Genomic DNA, 27195 nt, shown 5'->3' on the forward strand with positions numbered 1-27195 from the left:
GCTTATCATGTTGGTAAGGTTTAATTTATGTAAATATTAATCTTATAAGTATAGAACGATCGAAAAAATGCGGGTCATTACAGTACCTACCCGTTAAATAAATTTCGTCCCGAAATTTTAAAATTGTACCTATTTTGCGTCATCGAGAAACAAGTGTGGATACTTTTGTTTCATCTGATCCTCTCGTTCCCAAGTAAACTCGGGACCCCTTCGAGCATTCCAACGAACCTTAACGATCAGTATGTTGCTCTGCTTGAGCTGTTTAACTTCACGGTCCATGATTTCGATTGGTTCTTCGATGAATTGTAGTTTCTCGTCGACATGGATTTCTTCAAGAGGAATGGTGAGGTCTTCCTTTGCAAGACACTTCTTAAGGTTTGAGACGTGAAAGGTATTATGTACTCCGGCGAGTTGTTGCGGTAACTCGAGTCGATAAGCTACCGGTCCAATGCGTTCGATGATCTTGAACGGGCCTACATATCTTGGGTTCAGTTTACCCCTTTTTCCAAAACGTATTACACCTTTCCATGGTGACACCTTTAACATAACCATGTCACCGATCTGAAACTCTAATGGTTTCCTTCGGACATCGGCGTAGCTCTTTTGGCGACTACGGGCTGTTTTCAATCTCTCCTTGATTTGTACTATCTTTTTAGTAGTTTCATGTATGATCTCGGGACCAGTTAATTGTCGATCTCCTACTTCATTCCAACAGATAGGAGATCTACACTTCCTTCCGTACAATGCTTCGAATGGTGCAGCTTTAATGCTCGCATGATAACTATTATTATACGAGAATTCTGCTAATGGTAGATACTTATCCCATCCGTTTCCAAAATCGATCACACATGCCCTGAGCATGTCTTCAAGAGTCTGAATTGTTCTTTCACTCTGCCCGTCCGTTTGCGGATGATATGCGGTACTCATATCCAAACGAGTTCCTAGTGCCTCCTGTAGTGATTGCTAGAACTTTGAGGTAAATCTACTATCACGATCAGATATAATGGAAATAGGTATTCCATGCCTTGAAACAATTTCCTTTATATACAATCGTAATAGTTTCTCTATCCTATCCGTTTCCTTTATAGGCAAGAAATGTGCAGACTTGGTGAGACGATCAACAATCACCCAAATGGTGTCGTATCCCCAGGCAGTCTTTGGTAACTTCGTGATGAAATCCATGGTAATACCATCCCATTTCCATTCTGGGATTTCTGGTTGTTGAAGTAACCCTGACGGCTTCTGGTGTTCTGCTTTGACTTTGGAACAAGTTAAACACTCCCCAACATATGTTGCAACGTCTGTCTTTAAATTAGGCCACCAATAACGTGTTTTAAGATCTTGGTACATCTTTCCAACTCCAGGATGTATCGAGTATCTTGTCTTATGTGCCTCGTTCAATATCAACTTCCTTAATCCACCCAACTTCGGTACCCAAATACGATTTGCAAAATATCGAATTCCATCTTCCCGCATAACGAGTTGCTTCTCATACTTCTTCATTATTTCATTTCCTATATTTTCTTTAGTAAGTGCTTCTCGTTGAACTTCTTTGATTTGTGAGTTGAGATTCATGCGAATTTTTATGTTCATCGCTCGTACTCGAATTGGTTCTCGTTCTTTTCTGCTTAGTGCGTTAGCCACCACATTCGCTTTCCCGGGATGATAACGAATTTCACAATCATAGTCGTTTATTAACTCGACCCACCTACGTTGCCTCATGTTCAGCTGTTTCTGATCAAAAATATGTTGAAGGCTTTTATGATCAGTAAACACAGTGCATTTAACTCCATACAAGTAATGTCTCCATATCTTCAATGCAAACACGACTGCTCCCAGTTCTAGATCATGCGTCGTATAATTCCGCTCGTGAATCTTCAATTGTCGGGATGCGTATGCAATAACTTTCTTTCGTTGCATAAGAACACAACCAAAACCTTGTCGCGAAGCGTCACAATATATTTCAAAATCATCGTTCCCTTCTGGTAACGATAAAATAGGCGCCGTAGTTAACTTCTTCTTTAGTAATTGAAATGCACTCTCCTGCTCAGAGGTCCATTCATATTTCTTCCCTTTTTGCGTTAACGCTGTCAACGGCTTAGCTATTCGGGAAAAATCTTGAATAAACCTTCTATAATAACCGGCTAAACCCAAAAATTGGCGTATCTGCGTTGGTGTCTTAGGAGTCTCCCATTTTTAATGGCTTCAATTTTTGCTGGATCAACCTGAATTCCTTTGCTACTAACAACGTGGCCAAGAAATTGCACTTCTTTTAACCAGAAAGCACATTTAGAAAATTTAGCATATAGCTGTTCTTTTCTCAACAACTCTAATATCAACCTTAAATGCTGTTCATGCTCTTGCTCACTCTTGGAATAGATAAGAATATCATCAATGAAAACGATAACAAACTTATCTAAATATGGACTACAAACTCGATTCATGAAGTCCATGAATACCGCTGGCGCATTCGTCAATCCAAACGGCATGACCAAAAATTCGTAATGACCATAACGTGTTCGAAAAGCAGTTTTCGGTATATCTTCTTCTTTGACACGTAATTGATGATAACCCGATCTTAGGTCAATTTTCGAGTACACACATGATCCTTGGAGTTGATCAAATAAGTCGTCAATTCTCGGTAGTGGATATCGATTTTTGATAGTTAACTTATTTAATTCACGATAATCTATACACATCCTAAAAGATCCATCTTTCTTTTTAACAAATAGAATCGGAGCTCCCCATGGTGAAGTACTTGGTCGTATGAATCCACGATCCAGTAATTCTTTTAACTGACTCTGAAGTTCTTTTAACTCGGACGGTGCAAGTCTATATGGAGCACGGGCAACTGGTGCAGCTCCTGGTACTAAATTTATTTGAAATTCTACAGATCTAAATGGAGGTAATCCCGGCAACTCTTCCGGAAAAACTTCAGGAAAATCTCTTGCCACAGGCACGTCGTTGATGCACTTCTCTTTTTCTTTCTTTTCGACTTTATTAACATGTGCTAGAATAACATAACATCCCTTTTCTAAACACTTCTTGGCTTTCAAATAGCTAATAAGTTTTAGCTTTGAATTACCCTTCTCTCCATAAATCATCACCGGCATTTTATCCTTACCAGGAATGCGAATTGCCTTCTTGGCACACACAACTTCAGCTCCTACTTTGGACATCCAGTCCATGCCGACTATTACATCAAAACTTCCTAATTCTACGGGTATTAAGTCAATTTTAAACGTTTCTCCGGCTAAATTTATTTTACAATCACGACAAATTTTATCGGCTTTAATTAGTTTACCATTAGCTAACTCAATCATGTACTTAGCATCTAGAGGTAATGATGAACAATTCAATTTAGTGTGAAAGTCTCTACACACGTAACTTCTATCAGCACCAGTATCAAATATAATAGATGCGGATAAGTTATTAATGGTAAACGTACCCGTAACAAGCTCCGGGTCTTCACACGCCTCTCTAGCATTAATAACAAATGCTCTTCCTCGTGCAGATCCATTATTCTTCTCTGGATTCGAACACTGGCTCTTATAATGACCCTGTTTTCCACACCCATAACAAGTAATGGTAGCCAAAGCAGTTCTATTTGCATTGGTGGCAGGAGTCTTGATACCATTTGTATTTGTAACGAGAGCCCTACAATCTTCAGCAAGATGACCCTTTCGATTACATTTGTTGCATACCACATTACAGTAGCCAGAGTGATGTTTGTGGCATCGGTTACATAAAGGATTTTGTCCTTTGTAACCAAAGCCTGAACCACTACCCGCACCTTGCGTGGTTTCTTGTTTCTTAAAAGATTGTTGTTAGTTACCTCGACCATAATTTCCATTCCACTTTCTTTTGTTACCTGATTCCTTCATATCAGTATTGGATACTTTCTTATCCATGATGACCTGATCCATTAGCTCGTTTGCCATGGTTATAGCTTCATGAATTGTCTTAGGTTTCGATGCTGTAACATTTGCCTTGACCTTTTTGGGCAAACCATCTTTGTACATTTCAATCTTCCGTTCTTCGGTTGGAACCAATTCAGGACATAGCAAAACTAATTCCATGAATCGCTGATTGTAGTTGGTGATTTCAGTACCAAAAACCTTCAGGCTTCGTAATTCATCTTCCAACTTCCTAACCTCGTTCCTTGGACAATACTCGTTGATTAACATTATTTTGAATTCTTCCCATGGAGTATCATAAGCTACATCTCCTCCTACAGCCTTCACATAATTTTTCCACCACGTGAGTGCACTATCTTGTAAAGTGCACGATGCATACTTGGTCATGTCCTTTTCAACACAACCACTGATTTTAAACACAGTCTCCATCTTTTCTATCCACCGGGTTAAACCGATCGGTCCTTCCGTTCCACTGAATGATGAGGGCTTGCAAGCTTGAAAAGTCTTGTAGGTACATCCTACACGAGGATTTGGGTTAACTGCAGCAGCTCTTGCAGCTTCGACCCATAACATTCTGTCGTTCACTCGCTGGTTGATGAATTCCTGGATTTCTTGTTCCGTCATTCGGTTCAATCGCGCCATATTCTTCTATAAGAATGAAAAGAATAATTATTCACATGGAATATTATAGATGTAGTATGTATTTACAGTACATCGTAGCTTATTAATAATATGAACCTGTTATTATTATAAAAGCCTTTTCTTCTTATTAGCATTTTATAATTATATCTAGGGTAGTACCTACCCGTTAAAGTTCATACTTAATTGCTTAGTACGAAAATCATTTACTACCACCCAAATAATACTTAACCATGGAAAATTATTGCATTTCACACTTCACTATTTTACATATGCTTATCTTACATCGAACATTAAGCAAACCACACTAATAATATTATACAAAACATTATATGATCCCATGGTTTAATACGGCAGCACATCGTTTGGTCTATTTTCTAGGACGTTTAGGTTCAAAGAATCGCTTAACGCTTATCCTGGCTGTCTGCCTATATTTTGGCTGTGGGGCTGAAGAACTGGATGCCGGGATAGAACGAATAGGAATAGCGGGAATAGGGGTGGTAGTGTCTAGTGGAGTTGGTGCCACATCATCCTTACTAAACTCAGGATTTGAATTTTCTAATTCATTAGCCTTTCGTTTCTTTCTTAGTTCGAACTTGTCTTTCGTAATTTCTTGTATTTCTTCCTCGGGTTCACTTTCCTCCTCGGGTTCACTTTCCTCCTCGGGTTCACTTTCCGGGTTCTTTATTGTTGGTTCATCCGGAAATTGTGAGTCTTCCCCAAAGATATTATTTTCGTCATCGGATAGGTTAATGACTGAAACACCATCTGATGATTCTGATTCGGAGTCGCTGAATGTGAAAATAAGTTTTGAGCCCGACATCTATCACACAACAACTAACCCATTAGTACTACATAATATTTACATATAAATTTTAACCAACAATGATAAGTAATGGTTGTTAAATCAGATCCGGTCAAAGTCCAGACTTACTAATGTATCCTAACGACTTATCAGTTAGACACACTAATGCAAACCTGGTTCGCTAAGACCACCACTCTGATACCACATGTCATAACCCGTTCTTAACCATAAGAACGAGTTAGATAACGTATGATTTCATTGCGAGGTATTGACCTCTATATGCGACATTTTTAAAAGAACAACTGCATTTATTTTACATTACAAACCATAACTCTTATGTTAATACAAGCTTTAGACAATATAAAGATGATTATCGTTTAGCGATAATCTTAGACTTACAAACTTTACATGTGATGATAACAATACGATTTCTAGCATATTTTACATTACAATTCCTCGGATATGCAGTTTTATTTTTGACACTAATATGCATACTCAAGATCTTGCTTAAATTCAACATGTTGCAGCGGAAGCTTCTAATTATCACCTAAGAATAGACATGCTTAAAACGTCAACATAAAGTTGGTGAGATATAGGTTTAATGCCGGCAGCGATATAAATATAGACCACAAGATTTCATATATAAACATTTTAATAAAAATATTCTAAGTGGTTGAGCACTTGGTAACCATACTTAACATTTAATCACGTCGCATATTCCCTTTATTATGAAATCTTACTACACCGTACCAAGTGTAGTCACAAAAAGAAGTACTGTGCAACCGTTGAATACTGGTCGTCCAGTCCGGTTGGGGTTGTCAGGCCCGATAGATCTATCAACAGGATTCGCGTTTACAATACCGCTGTAAATAACAGTTACCAAGCTACAGGGAAGTATGCCAGTGGTACAACTCAACGTAGAATATATTTTTCAGTTACTTGTGTCCATAACGTAAAACATAAAATACATGTATTCTCATCCCGAAATACTTAGAGTTTAAAAGTGGGACTATATACTCACTTTCGTCTTGAAGATATGTAATTTTGACTTGGTCTCCGATTGATATCACGAACCTATCCATATATAATATATCAATACCTTTTCTTTTTAAACAAACGTCACATATATATACTTATAATACTTTTAATACTTTTAATAATTCCTTAGTCCGTAGTTAGCAGTCCGATGTTAGTAATTCAATTTTAATGGTTCATTTTTAGGTGTTTAATAAACCCCCAATGAAATAAATAAAAACCCCCATCGTATATGTATTGGTCGAGATTAATCTTGACCCACGGTACCGGTGTTGTCAAATGACGTGTTGCGTACATAAAGTACCGGTGTTATCAAATGACGTGTTGCGTACAATCATGGGATCTTATGATTAATCTTCTCGTATTGTTTACGGGTGATCCTGAACCATATAAAATTAAATTATGAGTACATATATATAAAATATCATGTTATTTTAAAAAAATGTGATTTATTTAATTTTCTCCAATTATTTTCGTAGCTAAACTAGTCTTAGATATCCGATCTCGTTTTGGTCATAGTTTCTTCGTTACAACTCCGTTTTCGTTGATTCAACCTGCCACTTCCTTGGATCGAGTCCCTCTTTAAGACTATGAACTGTAAATACCTTAGTTTGTATTCGAAATCACAGGTCATAGGTCAAACTTTAGTGAAACTTATGAAGTTAATCATTTTCCATCATGTAAACAACCTTAAATGATTATTTTTCTAAAAATACTTATACTTTGAGTTAAATCATGAAATTTTTATGTGTTATCATATTCATAGTAAAAATCATTTTTCCAGAAAATAAACCTCAAATTCAAAGTTTAAGATGGTTTTTAATTATCCAACCCAAAACAGCCCCCGGTTGCACTCCAACGTCGTAAATTCAGTTTTTAAGGTGTTCTTTGAAAAACCAAGTTATACCTTGTTAAATTAGCATATATTTATGAAATATTACAGGTCTTGAAGTATTTTAAAAGTTAAGTTAGAAGGATCTATTTAGTTTGCAAACAAGTTTGAAAACATTCAAACTATGTTCTTGTTGTTAAAATTTTATACCATAAAATAAGATAGCTATACATATATGAATCGAATAAGGTTATGAACATAGTTACTACCTCAAGTTACTTGGACAAGATTTCTGTAAAAGAGGAGTAAAGACCTAGAACCAAAAGAGTGATGGAATTGGATGAAAGATTGGAAGTAAACTTGTGTTCTTGAAAGGATTCTTGAAGTGTTTTTGTAAGGTTTTTCTTATGGTGTTTAAGTGATGTTTTTATGGCTAGATCTTCATGGATACTAGCTGAATGGTTATGGAGTTTCTTAAGAGTGTGTTTTAGTTAAAGGAAATGTGTAGTAAAATGAAAATGGAATGGAGTATAAATGGTGGTGTAAAAGGTGTATAAGTTTGTAATTTTGTGAAAAAATCTTTTAATCATGTGAAATTGTCATACTAGATAACAAAAGTAGTTACCTTATACATAAGGCATTGAACAAGGGCTGGTTGGTGGTGATTTGATGTGTATATACCAATAGTAAATACGTATAGAAGCTAGGTATGATACGAGTACATATACTCTAGATATACGTATAGAAAATCTTGTGAAAAATGGAATGAGAATTCAAATATAGCTATCTTTTGTGAATATACTTATATTGTTTTATGTATTTAAGTCTTTAAAAGTGATTAAATACATTACATATACGATATATGTATAAACATTATATGTTATAAGTATTTATGTCAAATAACGTTACGTATGGTTATCGTTTTGAAAACTTAAGTTAGTAGTTTCAAAATATACTTATAACTTATTGTTATTAATACAAAATGAGATATTAAAACATCCTTAGATCATGTTAAATATGTATATATACATATATATACACAAACGTATAATTATCATAAGTTATATAGTTCGTGATATCATCGGTCAAACTAGACGGTCAAACGTTGTGTAAAACTCATTTCAAAAACATAAGTCTCAACAATTTGGATTGCTTATCATGTTGGTAAGGTTTAATTTATGTAAATATTAATCTTATAAGTATAGAACGATCGAAAAAATGCGGGTCATTACATGGGCCGTTTGTTGTAGTTGCGATTGATGTTGCGATTGTTGGGATAATTGTTGCGATTATTGTTGTAATTGCTGTTGTTGTTGTATTGGTGATTCTTATCACCGTTTTCCTCCCACTTTCTTTTGACTTACTTCACATTGGCCTCTTCAGCAGTCTGTTCTTTAATTCTTTCTTCAATCTGGTTCACTAGTTTGTGAGCCATTCTACATGCCTGTTGTATGGAGGCGGGCTCGTGTGAACTTATATCTTCTTGGATTCTTTCCGGTAATCCTTTCACAAACGCGTCGATCTTCTCTTCCTCATCTTCGAATGCTCCCGGACACAATAGGCACAATTCTGTGAATCATCTTTCGTACGTGGTAATATCAAATCCTTGGGTTCGTAACCCTCTAAGTTCTGTCTTGAGCTTATTGACCTCGGTTCTGGGACGATATTTCTCGTTCATCAAGTGCTTGAATGCTGACCACGGTAGTGCGTACGCATCGTCTTGTCGCACTTGCTCTAGATAGGTATTCCACCATGTTAATGCAGAACCTGTGAAGGTATGCGTAGCGTACTTCACTTTATCCTCTTCAGTACACTTACTTATGGCAAACACCGATTCGACCTTCTCAGTCCACCGTTTTAATCCAATCAGTCCTTCGGTTCCATCAAATTCCAAAGGTTTGCAGGCAGTGAATTCTTTGTAGGTGCATCCTACACGATTTCTTGTACTGCTAGATCCAAGGTTATTGTTGGTATGTAGCGCAGCCTGTACTGCGGCTATGTTTGAAGCTAGAAAAGTACGGAATTCCTCTTCATTCATATTCACGGTGTGTCGAGTAGTCGGTGCCATTTCCTTCAAAATAGTCAAATGGAACAAGTTAATCATATAGAATATTAAGAGTAGTTAATAGTATTTCGTAGTATAATATGAACTCATTTATAAAAGCTTTTTCTTCATATTAGCGTTTTATAAGTTTAAATTCGGGTAGTACCTACCCGTTAAGTTCATACTTAGTAGCTAATATACAATTCAACTACTACAATTCTATATGAAAAACTGATTATAATAATATTTCGCGTTCAAACTTTTACACAATATTTTACAAACTTACAATACCGCTTATTTTACATATAGAATGAAATATAGCACACAATAAATTTGATACAAGATGGTTGTGAAGATAATTCTAGCTAGTACACAAGTCGTTCAGCAAAGGCAATAAAGACACGTAATTCATACGTCCAGAAACAAGTCATGCATTCTGGTTTTACTAGGATTACTTCCCATCCTTAGTCTTGTGGAACATAACCGTTATGGCCGTTGATAAGACATCGTGTTGTAACGTCATCAAAGGGACGAGGGTTACGTAATGTCCAACAGTCCCGTAATAATCTAAAAACCTCATTTCTTACCCCAATTACCGACTCCGTCACTTGTGGGAACGTTTTGTTTAATAGTTGTAGCCCGATGTTCTTGTTCTCACTTTGGTGAGAAGCGAACATTACTAATCCGTAAGCATAACATGCTTCTTTATGTTGCATGTTAGCCGCTTTTTCTAAATCACGAAGTCCAATATTCGGATATATTGAGTCAAAATAATTTCTTAACCCATTGCGTAAAATAGCATTTGGGTTCCCCGCAATATATGCGTCAAAGTAAACACATCGTAACTTATGGATTTCCCAATGTGATATCCCCCATCTTTCGAACGAAAGCCTTTTATAAACCAAGGCATTCTTGGAACGTTCTTCGAATGTCTTACAAACTGATCTCGCCTTAAATAGTTGTGCCGAAGAATTCTGACCGACTCTAGACAAGATTTCATCAATCATGTCTCCGGGTAGGTCTCTTAAAATATTGGGTTGTCTATCCATTTTGTGTTTTTATACTGTAAAATAGACAAGAGTTAGATTCATAAAAAAAAAATACTTATTAATACAAGCAATTTTTACATATATCATAAAGCATAAGCACACTATATTACATATATTACACCACACGAATACAACTATCTTATTCCGACTCGCTTGTTTCTTCTTCTTCAGTTTTGGTTCGTTTTCCAAGTTTATAGGGATATATGATGTTCCCCTAATACGAGCCGTCGTTTTCCACATTGGTTTAGAAAAACCTGGTGGTTTAGAGGTTCCCGGGTCATTGTTACAACTTAAGGACTTCGGGGGTTGACGATACATATAAAGTTCATCGGGGTTGGAATTAGATTTCTCTATTTTTATGCCCTTTCCCTTATTATTTTCTTTTGCCTTTTTAAATTCAGTTGGGGTAATTTCTATAACATCATCGGAATTCTCGTCGGAATCCGATTCATCGGAGAATTGGTAATCCTCCTAATATTTTGCTTCCTTGGCGGAAACACCATTGACCATAATTAACCTTGGTCGGTTGGTTGAGGATTTTCTTTTACTTAACCGTTTTATTATTTCCCCCACCGGTTCTATTTCTTCTTCCGGTTCCGATTCTTCTTCTGGTTCCGACTCTTCTTCCGGTTCCTCTTCGGGAACTTGTGAATCAGTCCACGAATCATTCCAATTTACATTTGACTCTTCATTATTATTAGGTGAGTCAATGGGACTTGTTCTAGAGGTAGACATCTATCACATAATATCAAACGCGTTAAGAGATTAATATATCACATAATATTCACATGTTAAAAATATACAGTTTCCAAAAAAATTTGTTAAGCAATCATTTTTCAAGTAAACACGGTCGAAGTCCAGACTCACTAATGCATCCTAACAAACTCGATAAGACACACTAATGCAAAATTCTGGTTCTCTAAGACCAACGCTCGGATACCAACTGAAATGTACCGTTCTTATTGATTAAAAACGTTCCATATTAATTGATTTTGTTGCGAGGTTTTGACCTCTATATGAGACGTTTTTCAAAGACTGCATTCATTTTAAAACAAACCATAACCTTTATTTCATCAATAAAGGTTTAAAAAGCTTTACGTAGATTATCAAATAATGATAATCTAAAATATCCTGTTTACACACGACCATTACATAATGGTTTACAATACAAATATGTTACAACAAAATAAGTTTCTTGAATGCAGTTTTTACACAATATCATACAAGCATGGACTCCAAATCTCGTCCTTATTTAAATATGCAACAGCGGAAGCTCTTAATAATCACCTGAGAATAAACATGCTTAAAACGTCAACAAAAATGTTGGTGAGTTATAGGTTTAACCTATATATATCAAATCATAATAATAGACCACAAGATTTCATATTTCAATACACATCCCATACATAGAGATAAAAATCATTCATACGGTGAACACCTGGTAACCGACATTAACAAGTTGCATATATAAGAATATCCCCATCATTCCGGGACACCCTTCGGATATGATATAAATTTCGAAGTACTAAAGCATCCGGTACTTTGGATGGGGTTTGTTAGGCCCAATAGATCTATCTGTAGGATTCGCGTCAATTAGGGTGTCTGTTCCCTAATTCTTAGATTACCAGACTTAATAAAAAGGGGCATATTCGATTTCGATAATTCAACCATAGAATGTAGTTTCACGTACTTGTGTCTATTTTGTAAATCATTTATAAAACCTGCATGTATTCTCATCCCAAAAATATTAGATTTTAAAAGTGGGACTATAACTCACTTTCACGGATTTTTACTTCGTCGGGAAGTAAGACTTGGCCACTGGTTGATTCACGAGCCTATAACAATATATACATATATATCAAAGTATGTTCAAAATATATTTACAACACTTTTAATATATTTTGATGTTTTAAGTTTATTAATTCAGCTGTCCTCGTTAGTAACCTACAACTAGTTGTCCACAGTTAGATGTACAGAAATAAATCGATAAATATTATCTTGAATCAATCCATGACCCAGTGTATACGTATCTCAGTATTGATCACAACTCAAACTATATATATTTTGGAATCAACCTCAACCCTGTATAGCTAACTCCAACATTCACATATAGAGTGTCTATGGTTGTTCCGAAATATATATAGATGTGTCGACATGATAGGTCGAAACATTGTATACGTGTCTATGGTATCTCAAGATTACATAATATACAATACAAGTTGATTAAGTTATGGTTGTAATAGATTTGTTACCAATTTTCACGTAGCTAAAATGAGAAAAATTATCCAATCTTGTTTTACCCATAACTTCTTCATTTTAAATCCGTTTTGAGTGAATCAAATTGCTATGGTTTTATATTGAACTCTATTTTATGAATCTAAACAGAAAAAGTATAGGTTTATAGTCTGAAAAATAAGTTACAAGTCGTTTTTGTAAAGGTAGTCATTTCAGTCGAAAGAACGACGTCTAGATGACCATTTTAGAAAACATACTTCCACTTTGAGTTTAACCATAATTTTTGGATATAGTTTCATGTTCATAATAAAAATAATTTTCTCAGAATAACAACTTTTAAATCTAAGTTTATCATAGTTTTTAATTAACTAACCCAAAACAGCCCGCGGTGTTACTACGACGGCGTAAATCCGGTTTTACGGTGTTTTTCGTGTCTCCAGGTTTTAAATCATTAAGTTAGTATATCATATAGATATAGAACATGTGTTTAGTTGATTTTAAAAGTCAAGTTAGAAGGATTAACTTTTGTTTGCGAACAAGTTTAGAATTAACTAAACTATGTTCTAGTGATTACAAGTTTAAACCTTCGAATAAGATAGCTTTATATGTATGAATCGAATGACGTTATGAACATCATTACTACCTTAAGTTCCTTGGATAAACCTACTGGAAAAGAGAAAAATAGATCTAGCTTCAACGGATCCTTGGATGGCTCGAAGTTCTTGAAGCAGAATCATGACACGAAGACAAGTTCAAGTAAGATCATCACTTGAAATAAGATTGTTATAGTTATAGAAATTGAACCAAAGTTTGAATATGATTATTACCTTGTATTAGAATGATAACCTACTGTAAGAAACAAAGATTTCTTGAGGTTGGATGATCACCTTACAAGATTGGAAGTGAGCTAGCAAACGTGAAAGTATTCTTGATTTTATGTAACTGGAACTTGTAGAATATATGAAGAACACTTAGAACTTGAAGATAGAACTTGAGAGAGATCAATTAGATGAAGAAAATTGAAGAATGAAAGTGTTTTTAGGTGTTTTTGGTCGTTGGTGTATGGATTAGATATAAAGGATATGTAATTTTGTTTTCATGTAAATAAGTCATGAATGATTACTCATATTTTTGTAATTTTATGAGATATTTCATGCTAGTTGCCAAATGATGGTTCCCACATGTGTTAGGTGACTCACATGGGCTACTAAGAGCTGATCATTGGAGTGTATATACCAATAGTACATACATCTAAAAGCTGTGTATTGTACGAGTATGAATACGGGTGCATACGAGTAGAATTGTTGATGAAACTGAACGAGGATGTAATTGTAAGCATTTTTGTTAAGTAGAAGTATTTTGATAAGTGTATTGAAGTCTTTAAAAAGTGTATAAATACATATTAAAACACTACATGTATATACATTTTAACTGAGTCGTTAAGTCATCGTTAGTCGTTACATGTAAGTGTTGTTTTGAAACCTTTAGGTTAACGATCTTGTTAAATGTTGTTAACCCAATGTTTATAATATCAAATGAGATTTTAAATTATTATATTATCATGATATTATCATGTATGAATATCTCTTAATATGATATATATACATTAAATGTCTTTACAACGATAATCGTTACATATATGTCTCGTTTAAAAATCATTAAGTTAGTAGTCTTGTTTTTACATATGTAGTTCATTGTTAATATACTTAATGATATATTTACTTATCATAGTATCATGTTAACTATATATATATTCATATATATGTCATCATATAGTTTTTACAAGTTTTAACGTTCGTGAATCACCGGTCAACTTGGGTGGTCAATTGTCTATATGAAACATATTTCAATTAATCAAGTCTTAACAAGTTTGATTGCTTAACATGTTGAAAATATTTAATCATGTAAATATCAATCTCAATTAATAATTATAAACATGGAAAAGTTCGGGTCACTACAAGGTACGGGGTATTATTTGGGAAGGATCTGGAAAGTGAGAAGAACACAGCTCACTAGTCATCTAAAGTGGGTTAAAATCCCACACTGTGCAACGCACGGGTATTTATTAGTTATCTGATATCTTTCGTACATCATTTGGCAACCCAAACGAAGTCCAAATTAAATAAACAAACCTGTTTTGTGACCCTTGTCACAAACTGGTCCTATCCACATCATTAAATAATAATAAATATAAAATTAAAATAAAAGCATATAATAACACCACACAACCAGAGGGCAAAATAGTAATCTAACAGCTAGGCCCGCTTCGAGGGTGTTACAAAAAACGAATGCAATGTTTGTAAAATGTATCAAATAGAGGTCAAGTACCTCGCGATGTAATCAACTATTATGAACCGTTTATAATCGATATGGATTTCGTCCGAATGGATTAGGACGGGGCATTAGATTGCCTAACCTCCATCAGAAGGGGATATCACGAATCTGACTAGTAGTATGTACAGCCCTACATATAAGTATAATACCGCACGTATATTCTTACCTGCCCTCACGGAAAATCAAACACTTCCACCGACATCGCTTCCAACCGATGCTGCTGCTGCTGTTCCTATTATCACTTTACCACCACCACCCTCACATTCACCAAATTTCTATGATGCTTTGGAGCAAGAATATTTCAGTCGTATGTTTTCTCGAGTTAATCTTGATGTTCTTCGACGCACTTCGCTTCAAGAATTGTTTCGCGCTCGAGTACGATATCCACTTACTTCCTTCTCTTCTTCAATAAGTCCTCACCGTGATAATGAGCATGACGATTCTGATCCTCAGAATAGTCATGAGGGGGAGATAAGAGTAGATGGAAATTATCTAACGTTGAACATTTCAACTAAGGGTGGTGGTGTGAGGTCTTCATCAGCTTCTCAAGCTCAACAGGTTCAGACAGAATCAGAAATGATTTCCACTCATGATGAAATTGATGATAAGGAGCCTGAGCAAGTTATTATTCCAATTGTACATTCAGAGGCTGATGGTGGACCAGTAGACGAGGATTTGAACTTAAGTGATTTTTATCTTGAAGAAACAGATGATGATGGGTTTGTCATTCTAAGCAAATTATCTTCAGTATATTCAATCCCGGAAAATGTAGAGGTTGTAGATGAAGGGAATCCTGATCCAGTAACTGAAAGTGATGATGAAATGGATTCTTCTGATGAAGATGAAGACAATCTTTATGTTAATCCAAATGATGATGATATCTTTGACCATATTGAAGATGATAATGTTCCAATTGATGATGCGACAAATCCTACTGATCATTCATCGAATTCTACACCTTCATAGAGTTCAAATCCAACAAATGCGAATGAAAACTCAACTTCTGGTACATCTACATCAAGTGAAACAATGAGTTCCAGATTCAAATACAACCATGGTATATTCTTTAAGAATCGGGAACAAAGATTGTTATTGGGAGTTGAACATGATTTCATAGCTTTACGAAACACATTCATCGAGGAGAATGCTTACAAAATCTTCCGCATTAACGAAACACCAAGGAGTAAAAGATTTACTTATATAGGTTCACGATTGCTTCCAGCAAGTGAGAGAAACTGGTATGAGTTTATGTGGAGGAAACACATCAACAAAGATGAAGATGATTTGTGGCTTCAAAGGAAATACCGTATTTCAGAAGTGATGAATATTACTCGAGTCAGAGTAGAGATAAGCGAGAAAAAGACGTCATCAGTCAGTTCCACGTTATTAGAGAAGATGAGAAGGAATACAAGTTCACAGAAGCAGATTTTCATAATCTAGATATGCTTGATATCATTCACATCTACAACTACCTCCGTATCATCACCATTCGACCTTTTGCTAAGGCTCAAGCTTTGAAAGTTGTGAAAAGATACATGATGGAGACAATCGAACTGATGAGACGTGAAGATTTTCAAATTGGTCTCGAAGCGAATAGGAAAAAGATTTGAATTACCTGTCCGAGTCAATACACAGAGGGACTAAAGGATATGAGAATGTTTCAAATGCAATTCGAACCCGAAGGGTTTGTATTTGTGAATTCTCAGAAAAGAAAAGTGTTCATCCGCACTGAAAAGTTGAACAAATACTCAGATGGCACACTCAAGGCTGCACTGAAGTATCTTAAAATTCGTCAAAGCAAGTTTGATGAAGTTGACATGAAAATGGGTCTTGGAGAGTTTATAAAGCATATCAGAGATCGTCTGAAGCTCCGGATCCGTACAAGACAGTTTGAGATTCTTCGTGGCCAGAGAAAGAGAAGGTATTTCAAATAAATGGATGAATATCCATTACATGAGGGAGATCCAAGAAAAGCGTGGGGCGTCTAGAAACCTTCTAAGCAGATTTCAGAAAATCAAGTAGAAGTTTCAAAACCAGATGGCACACGATGGAAACTAACGTTTGGACCTCTCAAGATTACTCAATCGGATTATATTGTAAAGTTCACATTTAACACTAAGGGCTATATAAGGAACCTAAGTAGTCCTAATTAGATAGTCATTGCATTGTAAATGAGTTCTAGAAGCTGTGAAATGTAAATCTTATTGATCCTCTCTCATACCGAGTCTCCTTTACACTTACCGAATCTCATTCTAACTTGTCTTTTCTTCTAATCTCAACATGATCTGACATATCACTTAGATTTGATTATTTGGTTTGATAATGTAATAATTACATAATAAATTTTTAAATGTTCGGTGAATCATACTATTTAATTACTCAACAAGTGAAATTACTTGTAAAAATCAATTATCAAATATAAATTAAAGACATCAGGAAATAGTGTGTTAACATTGTTTCTATTTTTACCCAATATAACAAATAAAAAAACAAAAATGAAGTGTCAATTGTTGAATAGCTTTAAGCAACGTCTGCTAAAAATTACTCTCTCCATCTAACTTTTCAAATTCTTTTTTTGACATATTTAATTATGAGTATTTTTATTTGTAGTATATAATATTTCATGAAAATTATATTAATGAAAATACATTTAAAACTCAATTCATTCATATATTTTTCATCAAATATTGTATAACACAAATTAAAAATATTTACAGTTAAACTGACAAAGAAAGACTTTGAAAAGTCAATAGTAGATACTTATAGTGAGACATTCACTCTTAACTCTGATGGTATGTTCACGATCAAAGATTCAAGGGAGCACATCGATCGTATTATTCTTCAATCATCCCAAGTTACGACATAGTACAAATTCTTACCAAAGATAGTTAATGTTTTTCAGGTGGCGGTTTAAGTTAGATTCTATTCTTTTTTTTTTAGACAACTGTTAGGATCACCTAGAGGGACTTAATCACCCACGCGTTCATCTCCTACACAGTTATACCCGCCCCCAACTGCGTGCCAAGGAGGAAACCCGCAACAATCTCATACGGGGCATAGACGCTAAAACCCCCTCCCCTTTACCTCCCAACACGATGTAGGAAATGTGCCATGGGTGGAACTTAATGGCATGGATGAAATTTTGGGTTAATATGTAGCCAACGGGAGTCAAACTTTTGACCTCTCCTAAAGGAGACAGGCCACCAACCGCTGCACACGAAAAGATATTTTATTTTTATTTTTAACATCAAGAAGAAACACCTTTTATTACTCAAATATAATTTACAAGGTACATACTATCAGTGGAAAACGAGCCTATGTATACATCAAAGAAAACGATTAGCTATGCAACGAAAAGACGAACACGAGACAGATTGCGTGACGAAAACAACATCGAGATGCTAAGCATGGAACAGACTTGATGTATAGTCACAAGCAGGACCGGGCTCTGCCCACAGTACTGAGTAATCCAATTACAAAGCAGCCTGAACACGATCCATTTCTAATCCACGAAAAGATTAGAAATTCCTTCTATTTTATGCCCGGTTTGTAATCACGGTGTTGAACACCAAAAACGCTTGTTTTTTGAGTGCTCAGTGGCCATAGGCTTGTGGAGGTTAGTTGGTGTGTGGTTGGATTGTGGCATGTCTAACTTTTCTTCTTGGTCGGACATCATAGAGTGGATCGAGAATGTGCAGCAGCCTTTGTTTTCAAAGGATCGGATTTTATCGGTCCTTGTTACTCCCCTTTAGGTGCTTTGGCGGCTTAGGAACATCATTGTAAATAACGATACTGTTTTTCGTAGATGTAATTTATTTGATGTAATTAAATTGTACTTTTTCCGTTGGCTAAAATATAGAGATCATGTCATTCTAGTTAGAACTCTTGGCTTCTAACACTCATGTAATTTTTCTCTCTTAGCGCATTGCTAAGGAGCGTTCATTATATAACACATCTTTTGTCGTTAAAAAGAATTTGAAAAGTTTCCATAAAAGGAACTATATAATATTTCGTTAAGTAAAAAATATATAACTTATCAGTTACATTAGAAGGTATATAAGTCTTATAATAAATGAAACAAAATACGATGAATTTGCTGAAATAATAATACATGTTGGTTTAATTTAGTGATAAAAAAAAACATGTTGAAGTTTAAGAGTAACATAAAAATAATAATTAATAAAAGAGTTTCTACAATATTAAAGGGTACTTGGTAAACGTAGCAAACGTTTAAAGTTACGTTTTGTTGCTTTTCAATTCTTACGTTTTGAAGCTTATAAAATCATAATCGATTCTCACTAAGTTTTCTAACCAATCACTTTTAATAGATTATCATATCAAATCAAAATACATTTGATAAGAGATAGATAAAGGGTGTGTAGGAAAATACACAAAATGTGATCTTCCAAGGGTTAATCAGCCCACCAAGAAAATAAATTATCAAGATTGACAAAAACATAACCATATAAGTAATGTAGTATTATACACATATTCTATATCTATATGTATGTGATAGTGATACACAATCATATATGGAATTAACGATAGAAAGCGACCGTAGTGATGAGTGGCAATTATAGAATCGTAAATTTTTTTTAAAGAATAATTGTTTTCTATCAAAAAAATATATATTTTAGTCGTATCATTACATTTAATAGTATCTTATATAATTTATAAATGAAAGTGTACACTAATAAAGTCTCCACACCTATAGCCTTCCACAAACCATCCCAAGGTAGTCGAAGTGGTTGGGTCCTGACATTCTTGCAAGAGGTCTCAGGTTCGAACATTGGAGTGGTCAGGGAATGGTTGGAAATAGTTATGGAGTATTTCTGATAAGCTGTGTAAACTAGAGTATGAGGTCAGATTACTCACTCTTTCCGGATAATTCGAACAGAGAAAATCTTACAACTCAACCTATAGCCTTCCATTTGCCAACATTGAGTTGTAGCTCAGCTGGTAGTGGCATGTCTCTCTTAGCGAGAGGTCAGGAGTTCGTCTCCGCTGTGCTACAACATTGTACTCAATGTTATCCCTGACCTGGAGTATCCACCCAGGTCGCCTTTCGCTTAGTGCGGGGGCAGCGAGGATGAGGGTTTTACTGACCATGCCCTCGGATTGGTCTGTGTTTCCTCCAGGGCAGTAGTTGGAAGCGAGTTATACAACTACGGGAAATGAACGCGTGGGTGGTTAAGTGTCCTCTGGGTGATCCCAAACTTATGTTAAAACAAATATATAAAAAAAGCCTTCCATTCGCCACTTATTGAAAATCCGATTTTTTTAAAATAGTAACTTTTGAGGAATAAGTTACAAAAATGGAAAAACAACAATTTTTTTAAAAAAATGGTATATCCGAAGTTTCAAACTTCGGATTTGGTGAAACCGAAGTTTGGAACTACGATTTTGGTCCTTTTTGCAGAATAAACGATGACTGATCAAGCGAATCTGATTACGTGGCAAAACCAAAGTTTCAAACTTCGGTTTCCACGTGACACTATTTAACTCGCCATATCAAATAATTAAATATTCAATTTCTAAGCATAGGGAATTCATATTTTTAAGCGTGGAATTAAAATGAGCGCTATTGTGAAAATACAAACACTTTAAAGTATATTAAGTGAAAATATATTTAATTAGAAAAATAGACGTGGCCTTATCCCAGCCTTTACTTTTTTTTTTATCATCTTCACATTTTGTCATCACTCATCACCTTCACTCCTCCTTTGAAAACTCCATTAAAACAAAGCCCCATATCCCACTATAACTTACGACTTTCACATCTAACTTACGACTTGTGACGTTTACTAGCTTCGAGCCCTCCCGGTCTCTTTTCATTGTACGTTTTGTTTAGGATCTTCATTTTTCGATGAAGATCCCATCTATATAGTTTTCGTTCTTTTTGCCAAAAAAAAAAAAAAAAAAAAAAATATATATATATATATATATATATATATATATATATATATATATATATATATATATATATATACATGGCATAGGGTAAAAAAAAAAAAAAACAAATCCGAAGTTTGAATCTTCGGATTTGGGGTACATGGTCAAAAAACACATAAACCGAAGTTTCAAACTTCGGATTTGGCAAAACCGAAGTTTGAAACTTCGGTTTTACCATTTTTGTCAGAAAAAAAAAAATTACTTTTTCTATTTTTGCAAACATTCTAATAAAAATTACCATTTTTTAAAAAAAAATCTTGAAAATTCCATATTGTATATGCACTTTTTATGCGGTGTTGCTCACAAGTCAATTCACAAATGTTCGTTTGGGCTATTTTTGTGCCGAATATAGTGTCACTTACTGAGTTTATTTATATGTTCGTGTGACTTTCAAGTCAGCTTCAAATTTACTTGCCTCATTAAAGTGTCCTTCAAAAATGTTCTTTTGGGCTCTTTTGGGCCTAATGTGCTTTTAGCTCTCTGTAATATGATGAAACATAGTTTTAAACGAGTTTCGGTTCGACCCCTGCGTTGCGACTATATTTTCTCGTTTATGATAGTTTGAAACATAAGTAGGTACGATATTTGGTTATCTATTGCAGGCTTTAGGACTTGAATTCCAAGAATTGTTCGGGGTATCATATTACCATTACGCTTTCGATTACGGATTGTAGTCTGGTCCTATATGAAGATATAAAGTGGCCCATAAAAGAGAACATAAAAAATACGATCTTAAAAAAATAACTTATAATAAACTACTTATCAGGATCATATGATTTGTAATCTTACTTTATTCATCTGGCAATACTATTTGATCTCTTAACTCGTAGCTAAGCAAATGCACCATAATGTTCACTCACTATTTCAAGCTGCGGATAAATCAAAACCAAAATTAGAAAAGTGATTAAGAGTAATTAACATCATTATAACCAAAAAAAACTATTTACTTGAAGTTCAACATCCCTTGAATATACTGAATACACTGCGTGCTCTCTTTGAATGAAGATTCACAGCTGCATAAAAATTTGATCAAGAATTAAAATTTAAAACTATAAGATCCATACATTTTTTTTTCCAAAAAAACGTGTAAGAGTTTTTTTTTACCTTGACTCGGTCGCGTGGTCTCACCAAATGCAAAAACAAGAGAACGGAATCATAATGAGTAACAGCCATACGCAGGGATCGAAAGCACAAAATTAATGCCTAATGATTTAATCGGAGAAGCCAAAGACAAATATAGTCGACGATCAGGGAAAAAACATAAAATCCAAATTATTTAATGTTACAGTCCAATGGAAGATGAAAAAGATGCCACACACACAGGTGTTTAAAACTTTAAATACCTCTGCAAGACGTGTAAAGAAAAGGAAAAAAAAAAAAAAACCCGAACAGGAAAGAGTTAAACCCTCACAACCAAGCCAACTGACCTACACAATGTTTGAGAAAAAAATGGGAATGAAAATAGCACATACAAATATCCAAAAAAAAAAAAAAAAAAGACACAAATGCTCCTAATGAACAGTTTAAAATGACAACTCAAAACCACTTAAAAAGACTTATACTGATACTCCCGTCTGCTATATGAAAGGAACCTGCACCAACAAAAATACAGTAAGTTATATATCCATGATAAAGACAGCTGAAATGTGCCAGACGGCCCAGACATAATATCAAGTCATTCAAAGTGATAATGTTGTTCCAATTGGTTATTTATCCGAACCATGCTTTCAAAAAAATTAATGAAGTTCCAAGAGATAGAGAATGTTTATTCATGTGTAGATTGATTCATCAATTATCTATGCTAATAAAAGGGATTTTTCCATAAAAAGAACTCCTCAGATTGAAGCAGTGGCGAATCTAGGATGAAAATCCAATGGGGTCCTAAAAAATATTTCAAAGCTAATTATATTTGAAAGGTACTTTAATGGTTGTTTAACTCAAAAAAACCATAAAATTTATAAATATTTGGGGTTCTATAGTTAAGCTTAGTGGTGTCTTATACGATTTGAAATGTATAGTGCACTGAAAAATTTCAAAGTAGTGGGGTCAAAGGACCCCACCCCTCTTAAGCTAAACTCGCCTATGCTGAAGAGAGCGACGAAAAATAAAAAAAATAGTTGATCGGATCATAATGCCAGAATGTGGGACAGAGATGTCGGATCCAACATCGGCGCTCAGGAACCTCTCTTTGGCTATGGCACATACCTCCTTAGTTTTGGAGATAACGGGTCATTTGAGTCCGACCCGACCCAATTAACCCCATCGCCCAAACGATCCACCCTTACACAATATTATCCACCCGATTCAACATTCCAACAAAGAATAAACCCGCCGGTAGATCAAACATGTAGATAACACCATCAAGGCAACCGTGTGAGAAAGCAATCACACCCTTGATCTTCCACATAACCGCCTTTGCTTTCACCATTGAAACACCGGCCACATACATGCGCACGTCTTTTGACAAACCCGATTTTCCATCCCGAGCCAACTCCCATTGTACGGATGTATCATCAATCATGACTCTTAAGAAAACCTCTTGTTCATCTTCCTCGGTCGACCACAACAAAGTTGTCATTGGAGAAGATCTACCAGAAGTACCGAAAGCTCTAGTGTACCCAATTCGACCCGAAATTTCACTAGCTTCAACTTCCTTTGAGCTCCCACTCAAACAAGATCCCTCAACAATTCTGAAAAGCATTAGCATGCTAGGACTTTGAGCCTCCACAAAATCACCTAGCCATTCCCCCTTAGGAACTTCAACCATATACATGGTTCCGCTTTTAAACCCGCGAGCAACCACATAATCTCCCTTAAACACTACTCACTTTTGATCTCCAAATAGGACATGACAATTATCGTTATCCAATTGCCCAACCGAAATTAACCGACTCTTGAGCATTGGAACGAACCGCACATTCTTCAAGATTCAAGCATACTTTAAGTGTCTAACCACGGGATCACCAATACCCGCAATATCAAGTGTACTCCCATTCGCAACTCGAACCTTACCGGAGTATTCCTTGAAGTTCACATTCTCGTTCATGAATGGGGTAACATGATACGAGGCACCCGAATCTAAAACCCAAGATTTGTCAAGAACCTCTTTTTGGCACATCAATGCATCTTCAATCACCACAGTCGATACGCTCCCACCCAACTTAAGACTCGGGCACTTTGACTTATAGTGACCAACTTGTTGACAATTCCAACACACCACGTTCTTGCTCCTTGACGGACTTCTTGACCTAGCTCTTCCCCGACCAACACTTAGAACCGAACCCGAAATTCCCTTTGAATCTTTCCTACGAATACCTTCGCTAAGAATCAAATCCCGGATTCCTTTAAAAGTTAACTTAGTAGTTCCGGATGAACCACTAACTGCCGTAACCGTACCGGCCCAACTCTCGGGCAATGAAGATAGCAAAAACAACGCCTCAAGCTCATCATTGAATTTAATATTTGCTGACTTCAAACGAGTTAAAATTGAATTAAATTCGTTAACATGATCCGCCGCCGAGGAACCCTCCATCATCCTAGCGTTCACCAATTGCCGAATCAAGAAAACTTTATTCAAAGCGGATGGCTTTTCCTGCAAGTACATCCGTCGTTGTGGTTTCACCCACGATGTTGTAAGCAACGTTCTTGGCCAGAGAAAGTCGAACAACTCCTAGGGCTTGCCTATCCAAAAACTCCCACTCGCCTTGAGTCATCTCTTCCGGTTTAACACCCTTCAACGGTTGGTAAAACTTCTTTTGATAGAGCACATCTTCAATCTGCATCTTCCAAAAGCTAAAATCATTCCCATCAAACTTATCAATCTTCACATCACTCTTTTCCACCATTGTTCCCGTGAAACCGAACCGAAGCTATGATACCACTTGAATAAAGCACGTGAGCCCTAACATGACTTGATAACCCTAGGTTATCAAACCCACTACGAAAATAATTGATGTATATGAAGAAACTAGCAAAAACGATACAGATAAGAGAATTTAACGAGGTTATATGTAATCACGAATGATTACTTTAATCCTCGTCCACCAAAGAGAGTTCTTTTATTGATAAAATTCATGGATACATGTATGGGTTACAATAAAATTCTTAAATAGGCAAAACTCAATAAGGAAATATCTTTGGGAACAAGAAAAACGCGTTTTGGAAACTTCCTCGTCAGACGAAGCCGCGTCGCGCCCAGAATGAGCCGCGGCGCACCTTTAAAGCAGAAACCAAAACAGTAACTTTCTTGACTTGACCCCTTGTTCACACTCCAGGCCGCGTCGCGCCTAAGAGAGGCAGCGACGCGCCTTATCTGGCGAACCGAATTCTTCTTTTTCGAAACCTTGTTTAACTCGCTTCGCACTCCAACACATTATGGGTGACAACTATGAAATCCTATAACGGGGCGATATGAGGTACGAAGAAAGCTCTCTAACGAAACATAACTAAGAACAAACGAAGCAATCACAATCCCAATCCCAATTGGAAGAGGGCATTTATAACAAAAGAAGTAATGACAGTAATTAGCCCATACACTAATGAATGGGTTGATTTATTTTGAGTTTTATCTCTTGCATGTCAAATGGCTCCAAAAAAATGTATAAAAGCTCTCTAATCAATTTATTTTCAGCAAATATAGTACTAATATATTCTATTAATTACGGGCTAGAAAACCCTAATGCTCCTTTTTTTTCATGTCTCACGACAATTTCTTTTTCACATGTAATCTTTGATTTTCTGACGGTAATCTTTCTCGCTTATTCTAATCTTGATCGTACCTGGTTTTTTCTGAGTAATCATTAACGAATGGAGAAGAATTCAGTAGGGAAGAAAAAGAAGAAGAAACCGCAAGAAACGGCAACTGGGATTTTAAGGAATCGTAGTATTGATTTGAGTAATCCAACTGATAAAAAAGATGATGAGTCTTCGTATGCCTCTGAATCTAATCGTTCAGTTAACAAGGATGTACTTGAATCTCCTGTGACGGAAGTTGGTTTGCCCGATTCAAAGGGTGCTGTTGGTGATGATAAGCAGGGGTTGAAGGAGGATACTAACATGCATACTGTTACGTATGATAATGTAAGTGTCCACTCTGCTTCTATTGATTCGTCTGAGGATGAAGATCTAAACCCTAGTGATCAAGACAAGGGGACGAATTCTAGGGTTGATACACATATAAATGCAAGTAAGAAAGTTTTGCTTAATTTTTCCATTAATAAAATCTCTATTGGAAGTTAAACTTGATTTTGGGCTATGTGTTTTGGATATGGGCTTGCAAGTATACAAGTATATGGATCAAGATTGTAGTCCAATATTTAGAAACTTCTTGTAATATCTAGTAGTGAAAGTGAGTAGAAACATCTTGTAAAATATCTAAGATAATATTTAGGAAACATCTAGATAATACTTAGAAAATATCTAGATATTAGTAGATGATGGAGAGTTCTAGACTACTCCATTGAGTAGTATAAATAGAGGTCACCTCTCATTTGTAATCAAGCAAAGCAAAGCAAATCAAGTAATAAACAAAGTTTTCAAGATCAATCAAACTTCTAAATTATCAATCATCTCTTCCCCAAATAATATACATAACCTCCTATTTCTAACAAATTGGTATCAGAGCTTGGTTCGACAAGATGATGGCCAACAATGTCATCACGTTTCCTCGCCTCACAAAGGATAATTATGATCGATGGAGCATCCAAATGAAGACCTTCCTAGGTGGACAAGACTTATGGGAGATTGTGGAGGAAGGCTATGAGGAACCTGCAGAAAAAGGTCCTCTCAGCAAGGAGAAAAAACTATTGATGACCAACGATCAAAAGGCTCTTTCCATCATCCAACAAAGTGTAGATGATGGAGCTTTTGAGAAAATTGCAAGTGCAACCACCGCCAAGAAAGCATGGAAGATCTTGGAGAATTCTTTTAAGGGAGTTGATAAGGTGAAAAAGGTTCGACTACAAACACTACGAGGTGAGTTCGAATCCTTAAATAAGAAAGACTCAGAATCAATTTCTGATTATTTTACAAGAGTCTTGGCGGTTGTCAATCAATTAAAGAGGAATGGTGAAACTCTAAGTGATGTAAGAGTCATTGAGAAGATTCTTAGATCATTAGATTCAAAATTCGACTATATAGTCGTAGCCATTGAAGAATCTAAAGATCTAGAATCAATGACTATCGATGAACTCATGGGTTCACTACAAGCCCATGAAGAGAGGTTTAATAATAAAAGTAAAGAGCCTTTGGAGCAAGCTTTACAAGCAAAACTCTCTTTCAAGGAAGAGAACAGTGAAAAGACTCATCAAACGAGTCAACGAGCTCGTGGTCAAGTACGTGGCCGAGGACGATGG

General features: G+C 35.7%; 1 long non-coding RNA gene across 1 annotated transcript; it reads right to left on the bottom strand.

Annotated features, from left to right (window-relative positions):
- Positions 1-21130: 21130 nt before the first annotated feature.
- On the bottom strand, positions 21131-22214 carry LOC139856902 (uncharacterized). The gene is made up of 3 exons (XR_011762214.1): positions 21947-22214; positions 21632-21855; positions 21131-21523 (listed from the first exon to the last, which is right to left on the bottom strand). It is a non-coding gene; the product is annotated as an uncharacterized lncRNA (long non-coding RNA).
- Positions 22215-27195: the final 4981 nt, after the last annotated feature.

Source organism: Rutidosis leptorrhynchoides, chromosome 7, assembly GCF_046630445.1.
Source record: "Rutidosis leptorrhynchoides isolate AG116_Rl617_1_P2 chromosome 7, CSIRO_AGI_Rlap_v1, whole genome shotgun sequence".
Classification (NCBI taxonomy): Eukaryota; Viridiplantae; Streptophyta; class Magnoliopsida; order Asterales; family Asteraceae; genus Rutidosis; species Rutidosis leptorrhynchoides.